The following is a 27,982-nucleotide window of genomic DNA, read 5'->3' on the forward strand; positions in this document are numbered from 1 at the left end:
ATCCATTCGATCCACCGCACTCACTACCACTCTGCAGCGCTTGGTGGGCCCCCCCTCACCCCTCATGGAAGCTCCGCCGCCACAATTCCATCTCCACCTCGGTCGTCATCCCCACTAAGCTCAGCCACCTCTCCTCCTCCTCATCCTCCACAACTCCCACCAATAAGCCCCGCCAGAACTGCAGCTTCCCAACCTAAAACGGCTCCGTGACGCCACGCCATCGGCCGCCGGAGCTCGACCTGGAGCTTCTGTCCCTCAAAAGCTCGAGTCCTACACCTCCCTCAAGGACCTCCTCCTCCTCTTTCATTGCCGTCCAGTCCCCGATTCCCAACTTAACCACCAACTCCGGCTACGAGATATCCATTCGTAACGGCCTCGTCAAGCGGGTCACCTGGGCCTATCTCCAGCCCGTGTCCTCCACTTGCGGCCCACACTTGCTCCGCCGCCTCTGGCTCAAGTGCACCCTGCCTCTCCTTCATCACCCACTGCCTCCTCCCCTTTCTCTCCCATACTTCGTTGTCTTCAGGCGCAGCGCCACCATCATTTTGGGAATTTCATTTAGAGAGAGAGAGAAGGGCAGAGACAGTTCGCCGGAGTGGTTGTTGGGTTTGCTGTCGGATCTCCTCTCCAATTGAGTTTTGCTGGAAACTTAACCGGAAAAGCTTGAACTGGAGCTGGAAGTTATGGCGAAGAGAAGAAGCCAGAAAGAGATGGGAAATTATAGAGAGTAGTGAGGAGGACAAGATCGATCTGTGGAGAGGGAGAGAGAGAAAAGCATAAAAAATAAATAAAAAAAGAGAGAAAAATTAGAAAAAGAGAGAGAAAAAAATATAAAAAGGATCTTGGGGGTAGAATAGTCATTTTAGACCTATTTTGGACATGTTGTGTGAGAATTAGAAAGAATAAGGACTATCCAGTTTAATTTGAAAGGCGAGGGACTAAACTGTTTTTCAAGAAAAAGTTTGAGGAGTAACAAGTATTTAATCCTTTCTCTAAATATCCATAAACTTTAAAAGGCCAAAAATAAAACTTAAGATGCTATATACATGGGAAGGATTTTAAAAGATTATATGAATTTTAAAAGTCTGTGTACATGTAGTGTGAATTATAAGAAGGAAAATATTATAAAGCATTTTCCAACCCTGACCTGTACGGCTGTACATTCAGCCCCCATTACCAGCTTTATGTGGCATCTATAATTTCTTATCGGCCTAAATCAGTAAATCTAGTAACTAGTCAATGAATTACAACTTATCAAATAAAATAGACAAATATGTTTCTCTAAATATCCCTAAATTTTAAGAGGTGGCTACAGACCAAAAGAAAAACTTTTTAAGAGGCTATATAAATGGTAAAGGATATTAAAAAGATTATTTGAATTTAAACGTCTATGTGCATGTAGTGTAAATTGTAGAGAAGGAAAGATTGTTAAGCATTTTCCAACATTTATCCGTACATTATTGTAATTAAAACCATCGTCTTCTTAATTTATAAGCTCTGCAGCCTGTCTCCTCTTCGAAACAAACCATCTCTCTGTCTCTGAGTCTCTCCTTTGCAAAAAAAAAAACCTAATCATGTTGGCCATGCTGGTGACTGCTCCTGCTGAGCAAACCCCTGTGGTTTTCGACTCCCAAGTCATTCAGTACCAATCCAACATCCCTTCCCAGTTCATATGGCCGGACCAAGAGAAGCTGAGCCCCAACCAGCCGGACCTTCTCACTCCGGCCATCAACCTCAGCGACGATCCTACCATCGTCGCGAACTAGATTCGTTCGGTCTACGAGACCTACAAGAAGCATGGATTCTTCCTCATCGTGAACCACGAAGTTGATCGGGAGCTCATTGCGAAAGCTCACGAGTACATGGACGTGTTCATGGTTATACTAGTAGCTTCACTGACAGGTTTAACTCCAAGCTTCCATGGAAAGAAACACTTTCTTTCAGGTACTCTGCTGAGAGCCAGAGCTCAACAATCGTCAGGGACTACTTTGTGAATGTCTTGGGTGAAGATTTCAAAGAAATCGGGTAATAATTGTTGATGTCATAATTTGGTTCAACAAATAATTTTGACTGTTCAACCCATTTCACGTAGGACGCGTTGAAATGTCAAAGAGTCCACGTAGGACTCTGACCTTTCAACGCACTTAAACCTTTCATCTAGAAAGAAAAGAAATATTCCTTAGACATAAATAAACATGACTAGTGAGATGCCTAACCATGGTATGCCGAGTCTTTGACCTTAGACCTCCACCTCTCAGGTCTTGGACAGTCACCATGTAATTGACTTGTCGTCTTAGATTGCAAGGTCAAAGCATATCGTGACCTGGCTATTAGAATAGCATAGTCTGAAGGAATCAGGAGCCTCAACCCCCAAAACCAAGAATTCGACCTCCAAGGCTTAGAAGCCTCGGCCTCTAAGGATCATGACCACGACTTCCAAGGCTAAAGCCTCGACCTCCAACGCCACGCACATGTAATCGTCATGAGGAGACATGGTAGTGACCAACTCTCACCAACTTTTCCACGTGTTAAGCCCCGACACCAAGTATGGCTATCTTGTCATGTCAACAGTGATTTGAGGACAAAGGATGGTTTATGTGGTGACACCTGTCACCAACTCTGTCAAACCCATCCTGGAGTGTCAGTAGGCAGAGAGTGGGGGGCTGACACCCCGATTTTATGGGATTGAGCCATGCCTTTCCCTTTCCACGTCAACTCTCTTCTCCTATAAATACCCAACCTTCACAAGGCTGAAAGGGGGGACTTCAGCTCTCTCTTTTCTCTCAACACTATGCTAAAATATCTAAGCCATGAAGCTCTACCAGTTGGAGGAGGATTGGAGGCCCAGCATCAGGTGAAGGAAGTCCGAGACGAGACTATCAGTTTCACCCAACAAGGAGCTTGGAGGCCCAGCATTAGGTGAAGGAAGTCCGAGACGAGACTATCAGTTTCACCCAACAAGGAGCTTGGAAGCCAGCATCAGGTGAAGGAAGCCCGAGGTGAGACTATCAGTTTCACCCAACAAGGTAGCTTGGAGGCCCAACATCAGGTGAAGGAAGTCTGAGACGAGACTATCAGTTTCACCCAACAAGGAGCTTGGAGGCCCAGCATCAGGTGAAGGAAGCCCGAGGTGAGACTATTAGTTTCACCCAACAAGGTAGCTTGGAGGCCCAACATCAGGTGAAGGAAGTCCGAGACGAGACTATCAGTTTCACCCAACACTACAAAAAAAAAAATTGCAACAGCCACGGCGCCTTCCCGTCGCGAAAAGCTATTTTGCCGTAGCAAAACAGCATTGGCGACGGCTCTGCGACGGCAAAGCTTCTGACGCCGTTGGTGGCGTCGCCAATACTTTTAGCCACGGCAAAATGCCGTCGTAGACCACTTTTGCGACGGTAAAGAGATTTGTGACCCTCATTCTGCGACGGTTTCATGCTACCCCTAATGCCGTTGCCATTACAAAATTTACTACGGCAAATTTCCGATCCCACCAATATTACTACGGTTTCAGCATAATTAATATTATGATAATTATATTACTTCCGATCCCACCAATATTTTTTCCTGCCAAAATTGTTTCCCGCCAATTTTTCAATACCAAATTTTGCTACGGTCTTGTTGCCGTAGCTTCGGTGTGGTGTTATGGAAATATATTCTTAGCTCGGGCAATTCACCAATGCTAGTAGCCAACCAGCATTTTTTTTTTTTTAACAAAACCTGTATTTTTGCAGCATCCAAAAATGGGATAAAAATATCAATATACAACACATATATTGTTCATTAACTCATCTATTTCATTGCAATGTAATTAAGTTGTTGCATTGTCAGAATATGTAATTAGAAGAAGTACAAAGTTATACCCAAAACCAAGCACCTAATGAAGACAACCAAGAGTAACACTTAACAAAAATTCCAATATTGCACTGTCAGAATATGTGCAATAACATTGAAACTCAGTCCATTGCTCTATCACTGCTTGAATCTGGATTCCCTTCTTCTCCTACAGACTCCCTTCGAATTTCATGGTCACTAGTTGCATCTGGAACCTAAGACATCAAAAAAAAAAAAAAAATTAGATATATCATGTATGGCTTTGCATATCACCCTTTTTCAATGTCACACCATAATCTAATTCCAATAATTAATATCGTAGGTTGCACTATTCTTTATAATCATATTACAAAGAGAAGGGCAGTATGAGAGGAAATTTCAAAGCAAGTGTCATCAAAGCTAGTGTTTCTTTTACAAGTTGATACTAGTATGTATATTCATCATTGATAAATTAACAAAGGTATGTGAACAACAGCAAAGAAATTGAACAAGAAAAAAAAAGCTAGAAAATCAATGGGAGATACATGCAACACAGCACACGGCACACCAACACATTTATTGGCAATTCAATTACTAAGGCCTTTGGTAAAGTATTCCACTCACAAAAATCAACTAAACTATTGATTGTTGCTAGGAGAGTGATGGCACAGGAAGAAATTGAACAGGACAGAGGCACTAGATTCACCATTTAATATAAATAAAAGCAAATATACTTGACAGATTTGTCAACGGCATACATGCCAAATATACTAGACAGATTTGTGAACGGCATACATACCTCTGCTATTTTCGCTAGCTGATCGTAGTTATCATGTCCATAGAAGAATGGCTCCTTATGAAATATCTGTATGGAACAAGGCTCAAGCATAAGCATCACAAGACAGGAACTCAATTCTTGACATGGTGTCAAATTATGAACCTTCTTGCCATCCGCCACCCATGGATGAAGGCAAACATATCAAGATCCATGGTCCATGCAATACTAAGAAAAACTTTCCCTTTGCATATAAAGTACTAGTTGTAGATAGAAAAACCATTGCAGATATTGAAGTAGCCCGACCAAAGTAAAAGATCATAAGATCATACTGTCAGGGGTGATTAGGGAAGATACTATACCAGCAAAAAACTACAACAATGCAACTGTATCTAATATAGATGTCAGGAAAAAAAAATGGGGAAATGCTTACCAGTTGGCTCGGACCAATTTCTTGAAGTTTCAACATGCATGCAATTAAAATACAATGCTTATGAATATTAAGCAACTGATTACTATGATAAAACAATATGTACATGTAGCCCAATAACACTGTCCTCCACAACCAAACAATCTCTGACTGAGATTCTGAGTCTCTGTCAGGCATAGGCAGTTAGTGTTTTGATATTTAGAAATGTGCAGTGAAGGTAGAAGATGTGGATATCCACATTCGCAAATGTCAAATTAAAATGTAGATTGTTTACCTTGGCAGCTATAAGATAAATTGAAGGGTCGGGCTTTTTTTCCTTCACATCATCACCTGCATAAAAAACAACAGAAATCATTGAAGTTAAATATCTGACTCTCTTAAAAAAAAAACCAATTCAATCAAATTAGCTCAATGAGGAAGTGTTATTACTGAAACAAAAAAGTTCTTGAACAGTGTTACAATCCATTAACACTGGCAGCTAAACTAATCTATAAACATAATGGTATTTGATTTAGGCTTCTAGGAAACAATGCAGCAAATAATGATATAATGGAGCTGGAATGTCAATCATTCATAATTGATGTGATCCTAAGCACATGAGATCGTATGCTAATAAGTGGAGTAATAAGTCACAACATGTGTCTCACAAAAGGTTTTAACTTTTAACCAATAAGTTATAAAAGATATCACATTTTGAAAGTAATGAACATACCAGCAAGAAAGCGATCAAGACCTCGAAAGCACCCCTAAAATAAGAAAGTTACGTACAATGAATTGATAAACACTTTGTAGAAACAAAGAGGTAGATACTACTTCTCACATTAAAAACAATGTCGGAGAAAAGGCTTACATTTCCTGTAAGGCTTTCAAGACATAATATAACTGAACTTTTAGTAGCTGCAGACAAATAGCAAGCTTTTTCCCCTACAACAATGAAAGAGACAGAATCACTCCCACAAGAGTTGAAGAGGCCTTCTATAGGCTTATGTAACATAACAGATATTAAAAAGTGTGTGCATTAGCGCCATTAATAAGAACGACATGCTATTAATTGTCAGAAGACACTACCCGAGTCTCTTCTTGTGGTTCCCTAATAGCTGCTGACTTGGGTTCTTCACCATCTTCAATAGACCCTGAGATTGAAGACCAAAACTTAATTACCAAAGTTTACACAACTAAGCCTAACTCAAAGAATTCGACAAAACAACATAACTGAGACCTCATTATACAGAGGTAGAGGATATTCTTACTTGAACATGGAGAAGATTTAGAATATCTGTAGAAGATATTCATACAACATCGCATTATACAGAATTTTCTAGGTTGCATCTAGATCTCACATATCCCTAAACTTTGCTCCTTTTTATTATTTCCCATTGGTAGATCAACCATTACCTCAAACCAATATATTGGATCCAATTCTCGACAAGTAGCCCAACTTATTTATTTGTAAATGATGGCTTTTAAAATATTATCTCAAGGACCCATCTAGATAACCATTGAGAAATCTGGTAGCTAGCCAAAATGGTTTACCATTATAAGATTTTAAGATGCGACAAAAATAGTAGCCAAAATGGTTTGCTCCTATTGAAGGTAGATGATAATGGTTCAAAAGAATGAAATATAAATGACAAAGTGACAAACTTTCACAACAACTTCATAAACGAATCAGCATGTGAAGGCTGATCATGACTATGAATATATTCAAGAACAGTACTTTGATCTAAATTTCATATGAACTTAAAGTGTGTGATGTCCGATAATAAGATGAAACGATAAAAATACTCGATCTTGAAAGGCTTTTATTCACCTTGATGTCGGAAATTAATTAGAACAGCAGACTGCTTAAAATTGACAGCAACATCATTCCAAAACTAAAGCTGGAACAAATATCCCCAAGAGGCCACATCTCCTCAGAACCAACAACTTGTAATACCAACACAGGACTAGCAAAGCAAACAGCTGCAGATAATACACTTGATCACAGAGGTGCAGATGCATCCCATCTTTAGCAAAAAAAAGCTTTTGTTAAGCAAAAGAGCAAATTGACAAAATATTTGAAATTAGACATGCCAAGTGAAAATCAAATGAATCATGCCAAAATCAGATTCATAAAACCTTTATATCAAATTTGGAATCCGAACAGCTGAACTCAAACAATTATCATACAACCCTAAATTAGAAAGAATATAAACAAAAAGAAAAAAGAAACCAAATCTGGAATATGGATTAGAAACCCTAGATTAGATAGATACCATAGATTGGCGAGGTAGATTCGCAGGTAGTCGAGAGGCTGGTCAAATGCCCACTAAATTGAGTATGAGATCTTGCCCTTCACGAGTTTCCTGTCGAAATGGTAGATATGGAATTTCAGCTACAGGAACATGATAATGACGGCATGGCGGAGGTCGATCGTCCCGGCGATGGCGCGTGGCGATGAAGTGGACAGCGAAGACGCTGATGGTGGATTCCACGGTCATGGTGATATGGATGATGGAAGGGTTATGGCGCTGGAAGGAGAAGAGAGAGAGAGAGAGAGAGAGAGAGAGAGAGAGAGAGAGAGAGAGAGAGAGAGAGAGAGAGAGAGAGGAATCGAGAGGGAGTGAAGTTTTTCTCTTTTTCGTTGGTCAGAGTTTCATAGAGATAAGATAAAATTTTCCTACTCTCTCCTGTCTCATGCCTTCACACGACGGCAGTTGGTTGCAGTAGCAGTATATTAGTGTTTTGCTACCCTTATTGCCACGGCACCTCAATTATGTCTCATAGTTCTCATATTCTTGCGACGGCGGAAGTTTGCCGAAGTTAAAGCATGAGCAATGGCGACTGCAAATGCTTGCCGATGCAAACTGCCGTGGCCATTGCAATTCTTTTTTGTAGTGCAACAAGGAGCTTGGAGGCCCAACATCAATCGAAGGAAGCCCGAGGCCATACCTTCAATCACAAGAGGTGGACGACCAATGCCACACATATAATCAAACTAATCGAAGGAAGAGATAGGCCCACTTCAAGAAAGCAACCCCACCACTTTACACTCGAATTTCAACGGAACTTCCATTGACTCGTTGTTGCCAAAATTGGCCGGCACCAACAATAATAAATTGCGATCACACCTCCTACTACTTTGTCGATGTTACTGTGATTTTAATATGCATTCATTTTACATCTAATTATCTAATTGAATCAAAATTACAACATTAACAATAAAATTACTACATTTATTTTATATTATTTACATATGATACAACAAAATTTATAACATTGACAAAAAATTTATTCTTGTAACGAGGTTGTAGATGGAGTAATAATATTAAGATTACATATAAGTAAACTCACGTTACGACAATGATAACAAACTTCTGAAAATATATGACACACATGTATATATGTATTGTAGAATTTTCAGTGAAATCTTATAGATATTATATATAACCTTTTACTCAAAGTAAAAAAAATAGATAATTTTCCCAAATTATAGATGTCAAATACAACATCTCTCTGATATTTTTTTTAATCATATGTTTTCTCTTTTTTATTCTCTTCTTTCCAATTTTTAGATCTAAAATATTTTAGTTGATTTTGATGGATGTGTCGATATACCCGTATTTTTAGACCTTAATTATCTGCAATATCCACTATTTTGGTCATTGTTTTTTTTTTTTTTCTAGGAAGAATACTCGGAAGTGATGAACAAACTATCCAATGGGATACTGGAGCTACTGGGACTGAGCCTAGGAGTTGGGTGGGAGTACTTCAAAGAGTTCTACGGAGGAAACGATTCGATCAAGAGGTTGAACTACTATCCAATGTGCAAAAAACCAGATCTAACACTGGGAACTGGGCCTCACAGTGATCCCACTTCCTTGACAATCCTTTATCAGGATCAAGTAGGGGGCCTTGAAGTGTTTTTCGATGAGAAGTGGCACACCATTACTCCTGTCCTTGGTTCTTTCGTCATTAACATTGGTGATACTTTTATGGCCAGTTAACTCTATTCTTTAATATGTTGCGCAATGGAATAGCATGTAGAGGCACTAGTACTACTCGTATTATTGCACCTATATTCCTTCACCTTGACCACTCGAGAGTTATTATCTATTTAGGTTCGATTTTTCTATGCAGTTAGGCATAGGTACTATTAGTCGTTTTGTTGTCCAATAATCAGTATGGATCACTCTTCAGGCTAACTAAGTTGTCGTGCTATATATAAAGCACTGATATTGTTTCAGTTTAGCCACATTGTTCAGGTTATAGTTTGGTAAAACCCGATAGGCTTCGTTAATTTAGTTGTAAACTACGGTGTCACTTTTCAAATGTGTTCGACTTTAAGCCTCCACGATATTTCCTTGGCCTCTAATTTACATACGTACATTTTAGAGTTGGACAAAAATCGTGATTAATTAATGTATGCTTTCCTCATGATGTGAACTTGCAGGCTCTGTGCAATGGGATTTATAAGATCAGCTGCTTACACAGGGCTGTGTTAAACAACAAAACTGTAAGGAAATCTCTTGCTTTCTTTCTCAATCCAAACAAGGACAGAGTAGTGACTCCACCAGCAAGTTTGATCAGTGCTGATAACCCGAAGTTGTACCCAGACTTTACTTGGCCTACTCTACTAGAGTTTACGTACCCAGAAACATTACAGGGCTGACATGAGCACCATTGATGCCTTCTCGGACTGGATTAATAAGCAAAAGGGTGGAGAGGAAAAGAAAGACCAAAGAAACTAGGGAGTCTGTGTTATGTGCTTTGGTGGTGTGTACGTATAAGGGAATAAAGAAGTAAAGAGACTCCATGTTATCTAGCTGCTTGTTGTTCTTAAATTTAGTTTTCTGTCAATTCAAGCATGAATTGTGTCCTTAACATGTATTTCTTATTGATCAGGAAAATGTGCTAGGGTATCAATGTTACTGATTTGCTGTTTGATAATAAATTTTAGTTTTTCGACATATTTAAACATAGAATACCAATAACACGGATCAAGTTCTTATGCAACCATTGTCATTGCAACCCTCCCAGAGGTCAACACCTCTCATGAACCCTTGAAATCTTAATAACTAGCAAGCCTGAGCATGGATTACATCTCCACTTTAATTTATAGATTTAAGAAAATTGACTGGTATAGCAAAGGCAGAGAAATATTATTTCTTTGAAATTTCTCATCCCATATGAGGAGATGAAAAACATGATTTGATAATTTAACAAAAAAAAAACGTAGTTGAAAATATAAAAAACCTCATTAGTTTGGGGTTTCAATGAAAACTCAAATTCTTCGATGCCCCGAGCCGGCCTTGGGCATGTGGCGGACGAGGCTTGGCCCATGGTCCCAACCAAATGATCCCCAAACTGAGGAATTGGTATTTTAAACCTCATCTTAGGAAATGCCAATGGCAAACACTCTAGGGTACTTTTCATATCTCAGCCCTGGAAATCAAATGATAATATCAAGGATAACAAATATAATATTGAAGGAAAGAAATAGAGAAAGCTGCATCCAAGCATCGTCGTCAACAACGTTGTTAACTCAACACTAAATCACCAACTAAAACGTCATTAAGAAAACAAAACAAAAGGAAGATAGGCTGGTGCTCTAACCAATTAATATAAGAGATTCGCTACAAATTATTCTATCCACCTGAGAGGTGTCGTTCAAAGAATACAGTATCTTGGACATTTGATCCTAAACATGTTTCGAATCTTAGCTACAGACCAAAAAGAAAACTTTTTAAGAGGCTATATATAAATGGTAAAGGATATTAAATGAGGATTTGAATATCAACGTCTATGTGCATGCAGTGTAAATTGTAAAGAAGGAAAGATTATTCAGCACTTTCCAACCTTTATCCATACATCCAGCCCCCATTCCCAACCTCAAGAATTTCCATCGAATCAACCTCCGTTGGATTGATGTCAAGGAAATGGACCATTCTCCTGCGTTCCTGTCTTGTATGTGCGTTAAACATTATTTGAGTTCTCACAAGAAACATGTGACATCAACCTGTCATGTGTGTGTGTGATTCATGCATCTAACCTGCAATTGATGACATCCACATGCAAGACTCCTATCCTACACTTGTAAAACAACCCCATGCATGTTCTACAATTGTAATGTAATCTCTGCTCCCATCTATCCCCCTCGTCTTCTTTATATATAAGCTCTCTGAAGTCTGGCTCCTCTTCACAAACAAACCATCTCTCTCTCTCTCTCTCTCTCTCTCTCTCTCTCTCTCTCTCTCTGAAAGTCTCTCCTTTGCAAAAAAAAGCCTTAACCATGTGGTCATGCCGGTGCCTGCTGCTATTGAGCAAACCCCTGTGGTTTTCGACTCCCAAGTCATTCAGTACCAATCCAACATCCCTTCCAAGTTCATATGGCTGGACCACGAGAAGCCGAGTCCCAACCGGCCCGACCTTCTCGCTCCAGCCATCAACCTCAGAAGCGATTCTGCCATCGTCGCGAACTTGATTCGTTCGGTCGACGAGGCCTGCAAGAAGCATGGATTCTTCCTCATTGTGAACCACGGAGTTGATCCGGTGCTTATTGCGAAAGCTCACGAGTACATGGACGTGTTCTTTGAGATGAAGCTCTCGGAGAAGCAAAGGGCTCAGAGGAAGATTGGTGAGAGCAATGGTTATTCTAGTAGCTTCACCGGCAGGTTTAACTCTAAGCTTCCATGGAAAGAAACACTTTCTTTCAGGTACTCTGCTGAGAGGCACAGCTCAACAGTCGTCAAGGACTACTTTGTGAATGTGTTGGGTGAAGATTTCAGAGAAATCGGGTAATAATACATTGTGATCTCATAGATTTTGTTGTAACATTTTAATATTTTATTTATTATTGAAATTAAATTTGGGTGAATTTATTTTGTGTTTAATTTCTGAATTTATTTGTGTGTTTAAATTCTGAATTTATTTTGAATTTTATTTTGTAACTCATGGTATTTTATTTTGATTTATTTTGGGTTTTAATTTTTGTAACCTATGGCATTTGGTTACTACCCTATTAATTGTAGGGAGTGTCCTAAGAGCCTATAAATAGCACCATTTGTTGCATGCTAAAACATATCAAACTTTTACTCAACTATTCACCCATCAACCTTCTTTCCAAAATCCCCCAAAAGAGTCTTGTGTGTTTTTTTTGCCAGAGAAAGGTGTTCTTTTGGTGGAGCTTTGGGTTCCTCCAATTTGTGCAGATTGGTGTGAGCCATACAACTTGTTGTTAGGCTGTTATATCCTGGAGGGGACAAGTCAAGAGATTTCTGGTGCACCGGCATTGTTCCGCAGAGGGCTTGAATCTCCTTAAAGAGAGCGAGATACCCGCGCCTCAGCCTTTTGTCAACGAGTGTCTCAAGAGAAATTATAATATTTTATTGTAATTTCGCAAACAATTTTAAGGAGATTCAACAATATGGAGCGTACTCAAGAGAAACCGTTTGACAATGTGAGAGATCTCAACAAGCCTTTCCGCTTCAAAGGTGCACATTTCAAGAGATGGAAGAGAAAAGTTCTCTTCTACCTTAATCTTCTCAAAGTTGCCTATGTGCTAACGGAGAAGAATCCATCAAAGAAGAGTACCGAAGGCATGAAGGATGATGAACTCCTTGCTCATGAAGAAAAAGTTGAAAATTTTCAAAAGGATGAGTATAATTGTCGGTACTATCTCTCTTGAACTGTCTTGCTGATCATTTTTATGATTATTATGATACAACATACTCTTCTGTCAAGAAAATTTGGAAAGCATTACAGAGCAAATATGACACCGAGGAAGCTGGTGCGAAAAAATATGCTGCAAGCCGTTTTTTCCGCTATCAAATGGTGGATGGCAAGTCGGTTGCGGAGCAAGTCCAAGACTTCCAAATGATTGTAGTCGAAGTTACATCTGAAGGTGTCAAAATTGGTGAAAATCTAGTGGTGGCTAGTATCATTGATAAACTTCCACCTTCATGGAAAGAGTTTCAAAAATCCATGCGTCATAAACAGAAGGAGATTTCCTTGGAGACGTTGACGACTCGCATCCGAGTTGAGGAGGAAGCAAGAGGTCAAGATGTTCTTATGCAAGATACAAACAATGACACCTCCAAGGTAAATTTAGTATCTTCCAATAATAATATGCCCAATGGTCATTTTCATAAAAATTCTCTTATGCAGCCAAAGAAGAAAAATATGAAAAAAGTTGGTAAACCTCACCAACAGAATAAAGACAAACCAAGCTATGTGAATAAGAACCAATATCCTCCTTCAGAAAATAAGCAACAATATACTTGTTGTTATGTTTGTGGCAAAAGTGGGCATATTGCTCGAAATTGCAATTACCGAAAACGTGACGCTGTTCCTCAAGCTCACGTCACTGAAGAACCATATGTGGCAATGATAACTTATGTAAATATGGTTCAAAGTGTTGAAGGATGGTGGGCAGATTGTGGTGCTAATAGGCATATCTGCTATGATAAAGATTGGTTCAAGAAATACACTCCTTTTAAGGAGCCCAAAACAGTTATGCTTGGAGATTCACATACTACTCATGTGCTTGGAACAGGTGAGGTGGAACTCAAATTTACTTCTAGTAGGGTGCTAACTTTGAAAGATGTGTTGCATACACCCTCCATGAAGAAAAATTTGATGTCTAGTTATCTTCTTAATAAGGCTGGTTTTAAACAAACTATGGAATCTGACCAATATGTGATCACCAAAAAAGGTGTACTTGTGGGCAAAGGTTATGCTTGTGATGGCATGTTCAAATTGAATGTTGAGAATAATAATAAAGCATCTACTTCAGTTTATATGCTCTCTTCTTTGAATTTTTGGCATGCACGTTTATGTCATATAAATAGTAGATATGTGGGAATCATGAGTAGCTTAGGTTTAATTCCTTCAGTGCAAAAGGATTTTGAAAAATGTGAGACTTGCAGTAAAGCAAAAATTACTAGAAGGCCTCACAAAATTGTTGAAAGGCATACCGAGCTATTGGAATTAATTCATACAGACTTGTGTGAATTTGAGGGAATTTTAACTCGTGGAGGTAACAGGTATTTTATCACTTTTATTGATGATTGTTCTAAATATGCTTATGTCTATTTGTTGAAAAATAAAAGTGATACTTTTGCCAAATTTAAAGAGTTCCTCCTTGAGGTTAAAAATCAATTTAGTAGAAAAATTAAAAGGCTCCGAAGTGATAGAGGGAGAGAATATGATTCTTCTGAATTCAATTATTTTGTTCAATCTTTAGGAGTGATTCATGAAGTTACTCCACCTTATTCACCTGCATCTAATGGTGTGGCAGAAAGAAAAAATAGAACTTTGATTGAGTTAACAAATGCCATGTTGATTGATTCAGGTGCTCCCTCTAATCTTTAGGGTGAAGCAGTTTTAACTGCTTGTTATGTGTTGAATAGAGTGCCACATAAAAATACAAAAATTACACCTTTTGAGGTGTGGAAGGGGCATAAACCAAATTTGGGTTATCTTAGAGTTTGGGGTTGTCTAGCCTTTGTGAGGTTAACTGACCCTAAAAGACCAAAATTGGGTGCTAGAGCTATTACTTGTGTTTTCGTTGGATATGCTTTAAATAGTACAGCCTATAGATTTCTTGATGTTGAAAATCATGTTGTGATTGAATCTAGTGATGCAATTTTTCATGAAGAAAAATTTCATTTTAAATCGAAAAATAGTGGGGGTCAAGAATCTAGAGAAAATGTTTTTATCCAACCTAGTTCTTCTTCTTCTAATTTACATATACAAGAAACTTATGACAATGAACCTAGAAGAAGTAAGAGAGCTAGAGTTGAAAAAGATTTTGGCCCTGACTATTATGTTTATAATATTGAGGAAAATCCTATTTCTTTACATGAAGCTTTATCATCACCAGATGCAATTTTCTGGAAAGAGGCTGTGAATGATGAAATGGAATCCCTAATTTCTAATAATACTTGGAAATTTGTAGATTTACCAACAGGGTTTAAAACCATTGGGTGTAAATGGGTCCTTAGGAAAAAGCTCAAACCGGATGGAAGTATAGATAAATATAAAGCTAGACTTGTTGCTAAAGGTTTTAAGCAAAAAGCTGATCTAGACTTTTTTTATACTTTTTCTCCGGTTACAAGGATTACATCCATTAGATTATTGATTGCTATTGCTGCAATTCATGATTTGATTATTCATCAAATGGATGTGAAAACAGCTTTTCTAAATGGTGATTTAGATGAAGAGATCTATATGGACCAACCAGAAGGTTTTATAGAACCTGGTCAAGAGCACAAGGTATGTAAGTTATCTAAATCCCTTTATGGTTTAAAGCAGGCTCCTAAACAATGGCATGAAAAATTTGATTCCTGCATGATTGAAAATGGTTATAAATCAAATGAATGTGACAAGTGCATATATTATAAATCTTGGAAAATTCACATGTTATTATTAGCCTCTATGTGGATGATCTGTTAATTTTTGGCTCAAATTTGCATGTAATTGATGAGACAAAAACTATGCTTAAGAGAAATTTTGATATGAAAGATCTTGGTGAGGCTAATGTTATTTTGGGCATGAAAATAACAAAAACATGTGATGGTAATTTTCTTGATCAGTCACATTGTATTGAGAAAATTTTGAAGAAATATGATTATGTTGGCCACAAGCATGTGTTGTTCACTTATTTCATGTTGAAAGTGAAAATGATGTGATTAATCAAAAGGAATATGCAAGCATAATAGGCAGTTTGCGCTATGCAACTGACTGCACTAGATCTGACATTGCATATGCAGTTGGAGTACGCTAAGGTTCACAAGTAAACCAGGTAAAGATCATTGGCATGCAATTGAGCGTGTTATGAAATATTTGCTTGGTACTAAAAATTATGGATTATTTTATAAAAAATATCCTGCTGTACTTGAAGGCTTTTGTGATGCCGATTGGAATACTCTGTCAGGTGATTCTCTCTCTACCACTGGTTATATTTTTACATTAGGTGGATGTGCTATTTGTTGGAAATCAAAGAAGCAAACAATAATCTCTAATTCAACCATGGAAGCTAAACTTATTGCTCTAGCTTCAGCAAGTGAAGAAGCAAATTGGTTGAGAGATTTATTGCATGAAATTCCCTTGTGGGAAAAACCTATACCACCTATATTGATTCATTGTGATAGCACTACAGCTATTGGTAGAGTAAATAACCGTTATTATAACGGTAAATCCAGACCTATACGAAGAAAGTACAGTACTATGAGATCATATTTGAGTGATTGAATTATTAATGTGAATTATGTTAAATCATGTGATAATCTTGCAGATCCTTTAACTAAGGGCTTGGCAAGAGAAAAGGTCTGGAGTATATCGAGGGGGATGGGATTGAAGCCCACATCGTCATGAGCCATATATGAGGACACCCAACCCGGTGATTAGAGATCCTAAAAATTGGGTTCAATGGGAAAAACGAATCATATATAAGGTGGCCGTAAGAAAAATGCACTATATTTTCTTACTCATCATCCCTATGATGTGAGTGCATTAATCTTGTAACGTATATGAAGGTTGAGTTCATTAAAACTCTTAATAAAATCTGTAGCTCATATGAGTGGGATGTCATAGTTACAAGAGCATACTTGACGGATTTTACCTATATGAGTGTGAGAGTGGGGCCGCTCTCTATAAGAATTGGGCTTATTCTTGAAATACACTCATGAAAACCGGGATAAGCACAATGTCGTAACGTGCTGGCTAATAAAGCTCATATTAACACCTGAATTATTATGTGTGAGCAGTAGTTCTTATTTTCCCTTAAGCAGTTGTAGTTCAAGTCTGAGACCACTATCAACTCTGGAGTAGGGATTGCTGTTTCACTAAGTGAAGGTTCAATGCAGAGCACACCTTCATGATGCATAATGGTTCGTCTTTGGCCGGTAACTTTGGTTTATATTTGTTTTTAAAATATTAAAATGAGTGGGGGAATGTTGTAGCATTTTAATATTTTATTTATTATTGAAATTAAATTTGGGTGAATTTATTTTGTGTTTAATTTCTGAATTTATTTGTGTGTTTAAATTCTGAATTTATTTTGAATTTTATTTTGTAACTCATGGTATTTTATTTTGATTTATTTTGGGTTTTAATTTTTGTAACCTATGGCATTTGGTTACTACCCTATTAATTGTAGAGTGTCCTAAGAGTTAGGGCTGGCCTCGGGTCGGTGTTGGCATTTCTGGTGTAAGAACCGAAACCGAAACCGATTATGGCATCTCGGTTCGGGTTTGACATTTTCCAGTTGTAGAACCGAGATGAAACCGAACCGACCATGCTCGAGTCGGTTCCTCGGTTTGTCGGGTTCATTTTCATGATTTCCAGAATACCAGAACGAGCTGGTTTCTGAGTTTCTGACCTGCTTTCTATTTCTGGTGCAATATGCAAAAATCACCAAAGTACCAGCCTTCAGTTTCCCAGCAACAAAAACTCACAAACTGACCACTACCAAGTACCAACAATCCACAAATTCACAAGGTTAAACTCAATGAAACTAAAAACTAAAGGCTGAAAATGAAAAGTAGCAAATGCATTGTGCATTATTGCATTGAACACTCAACAATCCAACATCAGAAACTTGTAAGCAAATAAGCAATAATGCCATCAATCCATTACAAACTGTCAAAGTCTCAAAGCCTCAAAGTACAAAACTAAAAACTATGAAACTGTCAAAGCTGTAAAGCAACCATTTCCAGCAATTCAGAGTTCAGACCAATTGAAACATAATAACAGATTAACAACAACACAATTCAACCAATATAACTTTGTAACAGAACAAAAACACCATAATTCAACCAAGAGTCAATTTAAATTTTAAAAGGTAGAAAAAATAAAACAATGGCACCAATGGTGGCTGCAATGCAGCAATGCAAACTCTGATGCTTATTGGCAGGCATGCTATGCAGCATATCACTCCTTTCAAACAATCAAACATGCTTTCCTCGATGCTCAATTCCATCACCAAATAAGCAAATCTGCATTAAAAAAAAAAAAACAAACCAAAGCATTGAAACACAAATCAATGCTTTATTCCAAGACTTGCTATAGATTGTTCAAACAATATGATCAAAGGCTCAAAGCAATAAAAAGTTGAAAACTGATCAGACCTTTCCAAGACTCATTTTTTCAGCTTTCTCAATTTTTTCTTCTTGGATGTAGAAACTGTAGCAGCCGAAGCCTCAGAACTTTTAGTGGTTCGGGGACTTGGTGCAGAAATAGATGCAGCAGCAGCTTTGTTCTTGGCCTTCTCAGCTCTCTCTCTGTCCTCCTTTTCATGTTCTGCACACATCAAAAATAGAATGTTCAAACTCATATGGTATGTTTTAAAGAATAAAAACACAAAACAATCGAAAACACATACCAGCTTCAATGTTTTCATAGGACTCCATTTCCTCTATAGTAGGAATGTACTCCAACCCCATAATAGCATCAGACTTCAACCAATTTTGAAGGCATATAAGCTTTTCAACAGTTTTGGGATTTAAGGAGCTTCAGTATGGATCTATCACTCTTTTTCCCGTGCTGAAACTTGATTCACGTGCTGAAACTTGATTCACTTGCTACTGTGGACACTTGAATGGCTAATACATCTCTAGCCAATGCTTGCAAGTTAGGATATTTACCCCCATTTAGCTTCCACCAATCCAAAATCTTCCAGTCATCTTGTTGAAGTGGTTTTTCTATAGGGTCTAGCAAATACCTATACACCTCATGTCCCACAACAGCTTCATTATTTTGTTCTAGCTGCCGGTTCCATTCTTCTTGCATAACTGCCCTCTTCCCACTAAGTGACCTTGATCTACTTTTAGACTTGCTAGTTGCTTCATTATTTGTTGCACCTTTAGCCTTGTTTTGTCCACTACTTGCACCATTTTGCTGACCATACAAATCACATAGATCGATAACAAGCTGCTTCACTTCATCACATTTCTTCTTGATCTCCCAACTACTTAAATTCAACATTGTTTCACTTACATGAGCAATGTTTCTCAATTTATACCTAGGATCTAAGACCAAAGCAACTAGGAACAGCTGATTCATTTCATCCAAGGAACCAAAATACTTGGAGTACTTTGTCTTCATCTTCACTGCCATGTTGTACAACACTTTGTCTGCTTCTGTTGAATCAGGTCCGATACCACCAGAACTGAGTTCTTCAAGCTCTGCTTCGATGCCAACAATATCATGAAATGCCTTGTGGGCAGTAGGTGTAAGTGAAGCACTAACATTAAGTGTAACATCATAAAATACCTTCAAAAACTTCACAAAAATTGCTGCATTGTCCCAATCTGTTTCATTTGGTGGCCCAACCCTTTTCACAGTAGCCTTCTTTGGTCTCTCAGCTTCATCATCTTCCTCAAATTCCTCAGCTTCATCAAAGTAGCTTTTGTACTTTGTATCCTCATCATCAGCCAACCGAACAAAACCTTTTTTCAACTCCAAAGCTGTGTCCAACATAAGAAAGGTGGAATTCCACCTTGTTGGAACATCTAATATGCAAATCTTATTGCATTCAACTTTCTCCTTTTCTACACAGCTTTTGAATTCATCTAACCTTGCACTAGAACTTCTAACATATCTCACAGCATTCCTTATGCTACACACTGACTTCTCCATCATATTTAATCCAGATTTCACAATGAGGTTTACAATGTGAGCCAAACATCTCACATGCATAAACCTACCTCCACAGATTGGTTTGATCTCCCAATTGCACATTTTCTTCCTAAGATAATCAATGGCATGCTTGTTGGCAGAGGCATTTGTAAACACGAAAATCTGAAAGCAAAGAGAATGCAGACACGTGTACAAAAATAATAATTTTATTAATTTAAGTGCGGGTTACAATCTTTGGTAATCCTCTGATTCGATCTTCGACGATGAATTTCACTCAAGGGCTTGACGCTTGATCTTGAGTGGTATGATGATCACGAGAGTTGACACATGACGAACGCTTTGACTTGAGGTTGGTGAGGAACCGGCTATTTGGCAGCTTGAGGGTTCTTCACACGTGCTTGGGAGGCTTCAGAGATTCCGAGAGTATTTTCTTCTCTATTTTGGCTGAAGTCCTTCTCTTGATTTGAGAGGGGGTATTTATAGTGTCGGCGTCTCTCTCAATTTGGAATGCCTTGATGACACGTAATTAATTGTATTTTCCTTAATTACGTAATCAAATCAATCAGTCTTAATTAACTGATTTAATCACGACTATTAAGGAATTAACCAATTAATTTGATGGCTGATTTTAATTGTATTTCGTTAATATCACAATTAAATCAATCAGTTTTAATTAACCGATTTAATTATAACTATTAAGAAATTTAGCCAATTAATTGGATGACTGATTGTCGTCTTGATTATCAATTTAAATAAATTGACATTTAATCAGCAAACGAAATTTAATACTTGATTTGACTCGGAATCAATTGATTTAATTTGGTTGATCCGCTTTAATATCAGCTGATTAAGTCGGAACAAATTTATTTATTGCCGTCAGACTTTTTGTATGCCGCCACGTGTCGTTCCCTGAGTCCGCTTGGTTTTGCTTACTCATAAGCCACGTGCACAGTTTATGGGACCCACATGCCGACTAGATTTGTTCGGTCATAATTTCAAGTGTTGACCAAATTATTTAATGAATTTTATTTTCATTAAATTTTTGGTGTCTACAGCATTGTCAACAGAAATGGTTAAAACCTTATCGATTGACCAATCAATCAGACAACTTTCTAAGATTTTTCCTATGGTTACACCTGTGTGGTTTGGGACAACACAAAAAGCAAGCACTCTTTTGTGCATTTGTCATCCCCCATCAATAAAATGAGCAGTAACTACCATGTAGTTTATATTTTGACAAGAAGTCCATGTATCTGTTGTCAAACAAACACAGTGAGACTTCAATTCCGTCCTCAACTCCTCCTTCTTGGCATCATACATGCCCAGAAAGGTTTTGACAATCACTTTCCTACATGGGACTTTAAACAAAGGCACAGCAACACTGCAAAAATAATTAAACCCGGGTTTTTCGATGAAAGTAGAGGGAAGTTCATCCACAACTATCATATGAGTTGCAGCTGCCACATAATTATCTTGTGACCAATTCATACTAACTAAACTGCCCTGACCACCTCTTCTTCCATCACTAGTCAAAACCTGTTGGCCCGATTCTACATTAACTCTACCAGGGTATCCTTTACAAACAATCTCAATGTGTTTCCTAAGAGATGATGTGCCATTTTCATACGAATTACAAGCTAAATGAGTCTGACAGTACTTACATTGAGCTCTTTTTGTATGGCCAACCACCTTCTCAACTCCATCGACAGTCTCGATTAAGGGATGATCTTCCTTCGTGAAGTGATCCCAAACCTCAGACCTCTGCTTCCCTTTCTTCTTTTCTCCCCTTTTTCTCTTCGCAATAGTGCTCCGAGCAGAAGGAGCTTTCGTTGATTTTCGTTCAGATGGTCCTTCGCCAGATGGTTCCAAGTTGTTGCTTGCAACAACAAGTTCATTGCAAGATGGTTTGGATTGGGATGAACATGTCGCAGATTGTTCGGAAGAGTTAGCTTCACCTTCGACCATGATTTGAGAATTGAGATGATGAAATTGAAGAACAGAAAGATTTGAAGAACTTGGAAGAACAGAATAGAATCAAATCAATCAATAGAAATTGATTGATTCTGTATTTCGATGAAGCTTGAGAAGTTTTGGTCGAGGTTTGGGGACGTTTTGGTCGAGGTTCTGAGGTTTGATCGAAGACTGATCTAATTTGGGGGCGAAAAATGTTTAGGTTTAGGTATAATTGAGAGAGCAGCACGTGTATAATAACATAAGAAAATCGGTTCCTCGGGTCTTAAGCTTTTCCATAACGGAGAACCGAAACCGAACCGAGTTACCTTCATTCGGTTCGGTTCAGAGCAAAAACCGGATATTGCAATATAAGAACCGCACCGAACCGCACCGAACCGACCGGTTCGGTTCGGTTTTCCTGTGTTTCGGTTTAAAAATCCCAGCCCTACTAAGAGCCTATAAATAGCACCATTTGTTGCATGCTAAAACATATCAAACTTTTACTCAACTATTCACCCATCAACCTTCTTTCCAAAATCCCCCAAAAGAGTCTTGTGTGTTTTTTTTGCCAGAGAAAGGTGTTCTTTTGGTGGAGCTTTGGGTTCCTCCAATTTGTGCAGATTGGTGTGAGCCATACAACTTGTTGTTGGGCTGTTGTATCCTGGAGGGGACAAGTCAAGAGATTTCTGGTGCACCGGCATTGTTCCGCAAATGGCTTGAATCTCCTTAAAGAGAGCGAGATACCCGCGCCTCAGCATTTTATCAACGAGTCTCTCAAGAGAAATTATAATATTTTATTGTAATTTCGCCAACAGATTTCATAGATTTAATATATAACCTTTTACTGAAGGTCTGAATGATAGATAATTTTCTTCAATTATAGATGTCAAATACAACATCTCTCCGATATTTTTTCAGATATGTTTCTCTATTTTATTTTCTTTCCAATATGTAAATTTAGTACATTTTAGTTGTCATCAATACCGATATTCTTTTGATGGTTCTGTCGATATACCCTTATTTTTAGACCTTAATTATCCGCGTATTGTCTGTCATTGTTTTTACTTATGTGCTGGTCTTTCTAGGAAGTTCTACCAAGAATACTTGGAGGTGATTAACAAACTATCCAATGGGATACTGGAGCTACTGGGACTGAGCCTGGGAGTTGGGCGGGAGTACTTCAAAGAGTTCTACGAAGGAAACAATTCGATCATCAGGTTGAACTACGTACTATCCAATGTGCCAAAAACCAGATTTAAAACTGGGAACTGGGCCTCACTGTGATCCCACTTCCTTGATAATCCTTCATCAGGATCAAGTAGGGGGACTTGAAGTGTTTTTCGATGAGAAGTGGCACCTGTCCTTGGTTCTTTTGTTGTCAACATTGGTGATACTTTTATGGTAAGTTAACTCTATTCATTATCATGTTGCACAATAGAATAGCATGGAGAGGCACTGGTACTACTCGTATCATTGCACCTATATTGCCTTCACCTTGACCTCTCAAAGGTTATTAGCTTGACCACTTAAGAGTTATTATCTATTTAGGTTGGATTTTACTATGCAGTTAGGCTTTGGTACTGTTAGTCGTAATTTGTTGTGCAACTATCAGTATGGATCACTCTTGAAGCTGATCACTAATTTGTCGTACTATATATAAAGCACCGATCTTGTCTTCAGTTTAGCCCCATTGTTCGGAAGGGCTCAATTAGGTCTATGGACCTCTTTAGATTGCAGGTCACCATCTGGATAGTCTTCGGTAATATTATTAGTAAACTACAGTGTCATTGTCTACTGTGATCACTTTAAGCCTCCAAACCATTTCCTTGGTCTCTAATTTACACACCTAAATTTCCTCAAAAAAAAAAAAAAAAGCCTCAAGAGACACGTGCACTCGCCTAGAATTCAGCCGAGATCCAAGTGAATGTGCCACTAATACAATTGTCAAAGAACTGTGATTACTATCCCGAACCAAGCGAGTATATTTCAAGAACGACATGAACACACTATGCTACAGTGCTACACTTTTAGAAAGTAAGAAGTGTGCATTTATTCACCAACCTCAAGAATATACTAAGAACTGTACATTTATTCACCGTGATTAAAGTGCAAGAATTAATTATATATATTCTTCCATTCGCCACCTAAATGACTGCCAACTTAAAGTTTCTTACTCACATGAGCCACCAATTACTCCAAGTGAATAGATTTTCCAGTATGTATCGTTTTCATCATACTTGACAACCATACTTCAACAATAAAAAATTTTAAAAAGGAATAGACAAAACTAGAGAGCTGTTTTGTAAAACAGTTGAAGCATCTTTGTCATAAATAGAAACGGTCATGCACATACATGCAAGTTATTAAAGAATGAAAGAAACAACAAATATAGCATCACTACCGATTTCCACAAAGCTCATGATGTTTGAAGTAGGGATCTAATCACAGATAAATGTTGTTTTTAATTTCAAGAAGAAAAAGAAAAAGAAAAAAAAGTGGGAGGGATCAGGGATAAGGGTCAAGTTTAGTTACGATTGTTGTGCTCGTTGCGGGGTCTCTCCGCACGATGCCAGCGTTGGCAAAGCAATGCTGTCGGTGAGCTGTGACTTGTTGGTAACTTATAATTCTAACATTAATTGTAAAAGTCATAGGTTCGTTTCTCACTGACATATGTAAATGTGGGGTGGGCTAAGGGTTTTTTTTTTTTTTTTTTTTTTTTCAAGTTTAGTAGTGTCGGTGTGAAGATAAATGTCCTAGTACTACAAACTATTAGTCAGCAAGAGATTAGTAGTGTCGTTCTAATCAGTGATCACTCAAATCTAATCACTACCCTAGCCTGCACATGCAGTTTTGCATTTCCAAACTTGATAGTGCTCCTATCATCGTCTTATCCTAGTTTTTTTTTCCACAACAAACTTGTTGATGTAGTTCATAATTCATCTGTGATTGTTTAATGCAGACAATGATCATGGAAAAGCCAAAATAAGTACTGCAGAGTTTCATGATTTCTTTTCTAATCTGCGGTTGGCATTTGATCCTTTTCAATCACAATTGAGTGGATGTTTTTAATTGCTCTTGTTTAACTATCCGTTAGGCCGATTTGGCAATTACGATCTAGTTGAGACATCAAAAACTGAAGAGGAAGTTAACCCATGGAAGCAAATCTCAAATGTTGTGGATTTATTAGTTGGTGAAGATATCTGGCTAGGGTTCTTCAGCACTGTAGAGTACGTATGCCATTTGTTACGTTTATTTAAAAACTCAATTGGTTAGACTTGTTAAGGGATCAGATTGACGTAAACCCACATTTGGCTTCATCTATTGTTGGATTGGGATGAATGGATTTGACTTGTCAATCCACAACTGGCCGTCAATCAAGGGTTGGATTCTGATGAACAGCTTATTATTGGACTCAAAGATTCTGAATTGACTTTCCTTTGGATTCTCAAGATCCTACGATAGCTCCTAGGTTATTTTAGAGGTTTTGTTAAGGAAAAACCACCTGTTGCTCCCTACACTTGGAGAGAAAACTAAAACATAGAATTATTTATAATGACCATAGTAGTCTTAACATGCCACTACTACAAAACAACCCTAAGGGGACATATATCATGTGTGCCTTTGATGCCTATAGCACTGGCGGATTCATATAGAGGCCAGCTTAGGCACTTGCCTAGACTGGATTTTTGAGTTTACACAGGTTTGGTATAGGCAATGTATGCGAAAATGGCAGAAATATGGCAAAATCAGGTAAATTGGGGAAGAAAATGGCAGAAATAGGGCGAAACCAGGGCAAACTCTTCACAATTGCCTCCAAAATCTATAGCTTCCCTCTAATTTTCCTCCCTTCCCCTTTTCCTTCAACCTGCCATTGTCTTGCCTTACATGAAAAAAAATTCTGGATCCGCCACTGGCCGGCCTATAGGGACACATATTTGTGCCTATTCATCATATGAGGACACATATGAGATATGTGCCCATTAATTGCAGGTGTTCCTATTGCTAAATGGAACACATAACTCTTCTATCCCTAAAATAAGACTGGGACCCACCCAATGGACATTTCTCACTTTAGCCATTTAATGTATGATATTGTTCACCTCTACATATACTGCTCACCATTGATTGTATTATACTGTTGTTTTGTTTCTATTACTGTCCCATATTGTTTTTTTTTTTTTTTTGTTAATGCCCTATATTTCATTAACTTTTTTCTTTTGTATAATTAAACACCAGATTAAAAACAAAAATTGAAGACATAAACACAGAAGAACAAATCCATAATGAAGAGACCCCAAAACTTGAACAAATCCGTAACTTGATTAAAACCCCAAAACTCCGTTCACATGATGAAGAGACCAAATCCACCAGAGACTCACTCACAAAGTGATTGAATCTTAAAGTAAAACTCACTAATCACCACCCAGAGGGGAACCTACAAACACTACAACAAAAACACAGAGCAGCCCAGATTGCAACCTTGGGTCTTCCAACAACCAATCGTCAAGCACCCCACCATTGGCTATCATCAAGGAGACTTCATTGTCAACGTCTTCGTCTGGGCTTCCATCCACTCATTTAGAAACCACTTCATCTACATCTAGGCTTCCCTCTACTGAATCAGAAACCTCTTCTTCATCTACTAGACTTCAATCCAAAGGGAAGGATTGGAAGTTGGCAAACACCATAAAGGAAGATGGTGGAGATGGCAGATCGGGTTGCGGGATGGAAGAGAACAACGGAAAGATCTGGAACAAAAACCACGGCAGAAGTTGGAATGATCTAGATCTGGGATTCAGAGAAGGGGGAGGGGAGGAAATTATTTCAGATCTACTTTCTTAATTAAGTTCTAGAGAGAAGCGAGAGAAAGTGAGCTACAGTAGGTCCTAAAGACCAAAACACTTGGTTTGGCACAAAGCCTCATGAGCTGGGAAAAGTTTTCGCTTGGTTCTTGATGATGAAAGAGAGATTGTGAGATGGAAATACGTATTTGCAAAGTATAAAGATTTTTTTCCTATTACCTTTCTATCATAAAATTGATTGTTTATAACAAAATATTGTACTTAGCAAGTTTACTTGTTGGGTTACTGGGTCAGATACTATTCACTGCTTTTTAGCATTTATTTTCACCCTCTAGGTCAGTTTTGTGACCTACAAACTGACTTGGGTCATCTTATGAGTTTGAGCCATCTACTTCTAGAGAAAAAGAGGGGAGGAATAAGAAGGAAAATATACATGTTCATGCTAACTCTAGGGATAGGAGTAGTTCGATCTACTCATCACTAGGCGAGGCCTTGAGAGCTAAGAAAGAACCCTAATGGAACAGTGACTACCCTTAAGAGCACCACCGGAAGTCTCACATTTGATCACCAAGTCAGTTTGTAGGTCACAAAACTGACCCAGGTCACTTTGGAAACTGAGCCAGGGATCCAGAAAGTGGAAATAAACATAAAAAAGCAGTGAACTTGCTCATGGGGTTCCTTCTGACATTTTTTTTATGGGGACAAATGATATGTGCCTTACTCTTGCAATGGGCACACATATGGATATATGTCCCTTTTCATTATCATAAGGCACACATACAACAAGTGTCCCCATTTTATACGTCTCTTTAGGCCATATTTATAGCAGTGTGCTCTTCAAAATAGATAAAATATCTTCATTAGAAACTCTTACTGCCAAGGAAGCTTTCAAGTTTTATGTCCCCCGCACTCCTTCATGCAAATTTGATTTAAATACATTATTCTGTTATATCTTTGTTAGCCTGATGATTTCTTGCAATGGCGTGAGATATCTCTTGCATCTCGATCTCTTTGTATAATTTGTCGCAAGATCAGCGAGTCATTGGATCATTTGATTTTTTCCAATGCTCATTTGCATGTGCTATTTCGCAATATGTGTTGCACAAATTTGATTAGGCATGCTTCATGGCTCATTATTGAATATCATGCAAAGTAGGTTAGTGGCTGGTTGTAGTAGATAATTGAAAGAATTGTGGCATGCTGCTTCACTTACACTCAATGGTTTATATGGCAGTCAAGGAACAAAGTCAGATTTGACGGTGTAGAAATTGACATGGGGAAAGCATGTAGGCTGATTTCAGGTCAAATTTGTTCTTCTAGTTACATTGTCACCGGTCACATGCACAATATTGCTCACGGCTTGTGTTTTTCAAAGAATTTGGTGCCCGTTGCAGGAAGCAGAATGCTCCTCACATTGTTGAAGTTAATTGGCATCATCTTTTATCAGGAACTGGGTCAAGATTATAGAGAAGGAGCATGGAAAAGTGACTTGGGGCAAGCAGGTTATGGTGGTCTATCTCGTCACTATAAAGGTAAAGGTGTAGTTTTGGATTTTGTTGCTCCAACTTAGAAATGTCTACTTTAGTTGGAGGA

The 27,982-nt window shown here is 38.2% G+C and overlaps 2 pseudogenes; both read left to right on the forward strand.

The window, feature by feature from the left end:
• Nucleotides 1-1,574: 1,574 nt before the first annotated feature.
• LOC133716621 (gibberellin 20 oxidase 1-like) lies at nucleotides 1,575-9,745 on the forward strand (annotated as a pseudogene).
• A 657-nt stretch (nucleotides 9,746-10,402) lies between these two features.
• LOC133716622 (gibberellin 20 oxidase 1-like) lies at nucleotides 10,403-27,959 on the forward strand (annotated as a pseudogene).
• Nucleotides 27,960-27,982: the final 23 nt, after the last annotated feature.

The sequence above is a fragment of the Rosa rugosa genome, chromosome 6 (genome assembly GCF_958449725.1).
Source record: "Rosa rugosa chromosome 6, drRosRugo1.1, whole genome shotgun sequence".
Lineage (NCBI taxonomy): Eukaryota > Viridiplantae > Streptophyta > Magnoliopsida > Rosales > Rosaceae > Rosa > Rosa rugosa.